The sequence below is a fragment of the Melospiza georgiana genome, chromosome 6, assembly GCF_028018845.1.
Source record: "Melospiza georgiana isolate bMelGeo1 chromosome 6, bMelGeo1.pri, whole genome shotgun sequence".
Lineage (NCBI taxonomy): Eukaryota > Metazoa > Chordata > Aves > Passeriformes > Passerellidae > Melospiza > Melospiza georgiana.
This window is the reverse complement of record NC_080435.1, coordinates 37983381-37989380: the sequence shown is the minus strand read 5'-3', so window position 1 is coordinate 37989380 and position 6000 is coordinate 37983381.

The following is a 6000-nucleotide window of genomic DNA, read 5'->3' as shown; positions in this document are numbered from 1 at the left end:
GATTTAGAGGCCTGTGAATACCTTGTTACTGAGACTGGTACACCCTCCTAATTTTTGGCACTGCTCCTTGGAGGAAAAAAGTAATCATGAAATACAGTAGGGATAATTACCAAATTGAGAAGAGAAAGCTTTCAGATGAGCAACAGGCATATTTTGGAGGAGGGAGAGGAGAGTGTTTGCTATTTTTAATTACAGCTCATTAGACACAGAGAATCAGCTCTCAAATCAGCGGGGAGACTGGCATTACTTCAGTAAAAGTCAAATGAAACACCAAAATATCATATAAATTGGAAGTTTCTTCTCTCTGTTTTGAATTGTTTGCCTCTATAAATCTGCTTCTTTTGGCTGCACCACTTCATCATATAAACACAGCCTAAGTCAGATCTCTAGAGGGAAACATCTGATGCTGAAGATCCAGCACCCATACCATGAATTTTCTAATGTATATCCACCTAAAGGATGGGAATATGATTCTTTCAAACTTGCTTTAGTTTGGTGCTGTACATCAGAGCTGTGTGATAGAGCTCCTATACATTAGGCCATTGGGCCATAAGTTAAAAAATGTTTTACCTGAGAGCAGTGCAGGCTGTGTGCTTTCACATCACTTGCAATGTGAAGCGAAGTCTGGAAAGTGGAAATATTGTGATCTACTGCTCAAAAACATGCTTTGAATCCAAATGAAAATGGTTGTATTAGTATAAATCATCTTAAATATGAATGTTCTGCAGCAAATTAAGGCTATAAAAGTTGTAGGCAAACTTCTGCAAGAAAATGGTCAGCAGCTGGGAGAGATATGGCAGCTAATTTTTGACCAGGAAGTGGGTAAGTGGCAGCATAGGAATCTGTGGTACAAATCCCACATTCATATCCATAAAGATAAACAACTCCCTAAGTGATGCAAGTGTGATATCACATCCCTGAACTATATGTCATTGTAATATAAACACTACTAGCTGCAGGTTTGGTGCATTTTGATGTCACCAAGAGTCTGTCATAGGGCAGTGATTGTAGAAAATTATTTATGCTATTGCAACCTCATGTTTTACCTTCCTTATGTTAGCATTCTTTTGAGTCCTTTTTTTTCTTTGTCATATATTTCTCCTTATATTTAAAATGTGGAAGTTGATGGATTTGGTGTAAAATTGGTTTAATTGAGATTTCATTTAGATTCTACTGTATAGTATGATGAAATTCCAACTAGTCTAGCACTATAATTAATTAGAAACCTGTTTAAGACATAGAATGGTATGTCTCAATTTCTAAATTGCCTATCAAGAGCATTGCATTAAATTTTGATGTTTTCATGCGGAAGTAGTACTGATGTCTATAATAAAATGCCTTTGGATCTGAGTTCAGAGGGTGATTCTAAGACTGAAAGGAAATGAGTCCAAGTGATATATAAAATGTAAATCCTCACATGTACATTAATTCTGACCACTTGTAACCTTTGTGTCTCTCCTTCACACCTTTTCCTTATGTCTCTTTCTTCCATCACTTTCTCATTTATGTGAAAGGCTCAGCTACATGTGAATGACACAAGAGTTCTCTCCGAGATATGAGAGAAACAGGTACAGAAAGAACTTCCTTCACATGATTTTTTCAGAATTGCCCTGCAACCCTGTGCAGACAAGACATTCCTCATCACATGTTGGCTCAGATTTCAGAAAGATGGGAAGGAGCAGAAAGGCTAACACAAAGCTATATGTCTACACAGAGTACTGGTCCAGTAATTTTTGGGGAGGTAACTGCCATAATACCCATCTATGAGAATTAATTGCAGGAAGAAATATGCTGTGCAGATGCTATTAATCCATTGCCATCAAGAATGCCATCAAGAGCGCAATATTCTTGCCACAACCAAAAAGGGATCAATAAACATTTGAAACCAAACTCAGGGTTGGCTTTTTTAGCTACAGTTTCCTCACAAAAACCTTAAGCAAATAGCATTTTCTAGGCCATGTAAAAATAGGGATCTGACATGAGTTAGTCTGACTTCTTGTTCAAAGCATTTGAAACGGACTAATTTAAGTAATGTTAACGCAAGGAAATACATTCAATAATTGTTGCTCATGTTTACACTCCTTCTCTTGAAAATCCAGCAGAAATATAAAGTGCCTAGCACCAGAAGAACAATATTTGCATGATATAATTATTTTTCCACATGAAAGAAAAAAAATGCTCTGTAGAATTAATGGTATTACAGAGTGAGCAGACAACATGATGAAATTGAATAAAGCTTATTCGATGATAGGCATTGATTGCATGTGTTGCAGCAAGATGATGCAAAGTTCAGGTATTCTTTTTGGGCCTCCCCTCAGAATACAAAGTAATAATTTTACTCCTTTGAAACTAGAGATACTCCAACTAAAATTTTCAGGAAGCTTTGAAAGGAAACAGACATTTATTATAAGCACTTTTCGTAGAGGTATAAAATGTCGTATTGGAGGAGGGAATTACAGGGAAGTTATTCTTCATTGTGTACAGATAAAGCAATATTTTAAATTATATTTTTTTTCTCTTATTTTATCTTTGATATAGTAAGATAAGCATTGGTCTTTGGTGCACTGACTAAAGTTTTCTGTTAGTTTTTCATGTGATAGTCATGCTTTGAGCATGTCTATAGACATACGGCATGGTGTAAAGGAGCCAGTGCACACTTAAAACATTAAAAACCTTTTACTAACTTTTACAGCTTTCCAATTACCTACCCTTCTCAAAGCATGCTATGAATCAAATCCTCTGTGTTCATGGTAAAGTAGTACTTTTGAAAGGTACTTTAGAGGTTGAAATCTTCTATTGAGCTACATAGCAGAATTAGTAATAATTGTCCAATTTTGCCCATTACTACTTGTCCAATTCACTGACTGGATTGACTGTTTTCAGAGAAAAACTGTCATTCACATTGGAGACCTCTGCAATGGTTACTCTCTTCTTCCTACACTTGAATAAAATACATGGTACTCATGTATTTATGAAATAAATATTATTGCTGGAGTTCAAATCTCTTCTTTCCTGTGATATTAGTTCAGTTAGCTAAGTCTCTACCCACATGAGTCTCTCTAATATAGTCGCTGTTAACCTGCAGTATCAGACATTTTCCATCACAGCTTTAATTTTCTGTCTAGAAAAGGGCTTTGTTGATTTAGATTGACAAGGAAGATACCAGTTCTTTTCATTTGTTTCATTGACTTTGGTAAGGCACCAGCCAGGAAGTGGAGCTACATCTGTCATTTACAGAAACACTATTTACATTTACAGATTCTGTGTAGATTCCCACTAAGTGAATTTAAGGTACCATCAGCCTGCAGTTCTCAGAAGTAGCTGTGTCACAGCTGTTCTGTTGTGGGTTATTCTCATTAATGATAAATTAATAGCATGATAAAAATATCTGGGAAATAATATCAAGAGAGATAAGAAGCCATTTTGAACTCTATTACATAGATTTAAAGGGAGAAAAAAATCCTTAAGTCAGTGGACTTCAGATGTATAGAATAACACAATGAGTTTACATGCATGTGCAAATGCCAAAAAGGAGAAAACTATTTCGAACAAATAATGTTAAATCCAGAAAAAAAATGCGTTGTGTATCATTCCACTAATATTTTATCTGAGAAAATAACTATGTGAGGGGCTAATCCTGTTCTCTCCACGTACAAAACTCCCTTCAAGTCAGTGAGAATTTTGCTGGTGTTAGAACTGCCTGATTAGTACCCAAATTTATTCAGATTTACAGTTTGAACTGACTCCTAATCTTTCCAGCAAAAATACAACACTTAGTGGTCCCGAATTCAGTGAAGACGTCCACATAGACAGATTCTTATTTACAGCCAGAGTGATTTACAGGGGCAGAGACTAAATCTGCCATTAAGATTGTTGACATAGCCTTCCTCAAAAGCAGGCCAAGAAACATTAACGTAAAACTCTCTTCTTATTACTGAGTGTTGTTTATAGCTGTTCTGTCGGTTGCTCACCTCATATAGATTCAGTACAACTGCTCATGAATTCATTCCCCAATGCCAATTTTTGTGCTTTATTCCCCTTTCTGTTAAAGAGGCCTAACTGCAGCAAAGTAAATATTCTTCTGGTACTGGGAATATCGAATTTATATACAAATTCCATGAGAAGCTTTTATATATAGGCAGGCCATCAGCTTAATAAGATTATAAACTCTGCTTGTTTCATTAAGCTGCAAGAGCATTCCATTTGCAGTGGCTTTTTGGACACTGTGACAGCGTACCATTGCATATGAACTTGTGCTCTGAATAAGAACTTCAAAGCAATTTTAAAATCTTTTACAAAGTCTTCTTGAATATTCCAGATAGATTCTATTCTCTTGACATTGTCAGAACAAGTGATTAAAATTAACAAGGAACATACCAATTAAAATAAACAAGCAACATACCAAAACAGACAATCTGAAATGAAACTCCCCCCCGTATTACTAGAAAAAGAAACTGTAACTTGTTTTACCTGTCCACCAAAAATAATTTATATAATCTGGATAAAATATGCAACTTTGGTGAAGAAATAGAAAGAAAAACCATGAAACTAATGCATTTGAAGAAAATATGGCAATATTTCCAGCTAATAGCCTGACTATATAACTGTACAAATACCTTTCGAATCAAGTCTTTCAAAATAAGGAAGAGTTTTATGCACCATCCTTGTAAACTGAAGAGGATTTATGATGTGTTAGGAAGCCATTTTATTACCCAAAAGACTTGAGAACTGTTGGGATGATTGGTCTTCCTTCAAAAGAAAATACTGTCCTATCTACAATATCTTTGTGATAAGAGCACTCCTCAAATATGGAAAATAGTTTAAATTACTCTGCCTCAGGAGACTTGAATCTTCATTTTCAACTGTTTGGCTCATGTTGCAACCACAAAACTGCAAGGATTTTGGAAAGGAAATCCTTGTTAGTCCTATCTATTGAATTATGAAATATTCACAAGGACAAAGACTGTGAAGGTAGCTCTGCATCAGTTAAGACACCTGTTGGACTTGATGTAGTACAAAAGACACGGGTTTAAATCCTCAGTCTTTTTCATTAAGAGTTCAATGAAAGCAGATATTTCCCTCTGGATTTTAAAGCTGAACTTTCAGCTCCTAGGGAATTTGAAACAAAAATACCTTGGACACTCAAGTTAACTCCAAGCATATTCTAACTACAGCAATCAACATCACCCAGTATCAAGTGCTGACTTAGAAATTTGAATGGCACTGGTGCTTGTGAGGACAATGCACATTCTTTCTGTTTTCTGATTCCTTCCTGTAAATATAGACCATATAGACCAATTGTTAGTATCAATGTCTTTGTTTATATGCAGTCAGGATATTATCTGTGGTATCATATATCATTATTATAGCTCAGAACAAGCTGGCCTTATAGTTGCACTCCTCGTGTCATTATGCTTTTACTTTTGTTGTAGTGTGTTATAATAAATACCAAGCATATAATTGATTCTTTGCATGAAGTCTATATTTCTTGGGCAACATATTTACTGTTATCCCACTGCAAGACATTCGTTCCAACAACAGTAACTCCTGGGAGCAGAGTAACCAATTATATTTAATTTTGTGAAATTAATTACTTTTTAGAGAGTAATGTGTAATTAGAAAGCTAATGTAAGATGTAACCTCTGTGTATAAAAAACTACTGTTGCACCTAAAAACCCAAACCAACTTGAGTACTTCCTTTCTCCAAAGGAAATAATTAAAAGTTAAATCAGAGAAGCGTGGTAAGTTATGCAATTAATTATTGGAAGAGCATCTGGATCTTGAAAGATTTAGCAAGCACAAGGAAATAATTGCAGGATCTTCATTAGGTTTGGTACATTTTGCATAACTTTTTTGCTGTTAAATGAATCATTGCTATTTGTCACTCAGATATTTCTACAACATATCCTGGCTTGGTCCATGATATACATCTATAATGCTATTTCAGAGGTCAAACTCTGTGATAGTCTTGATTATTTCTGATTTATTGTCAAGGCAGAT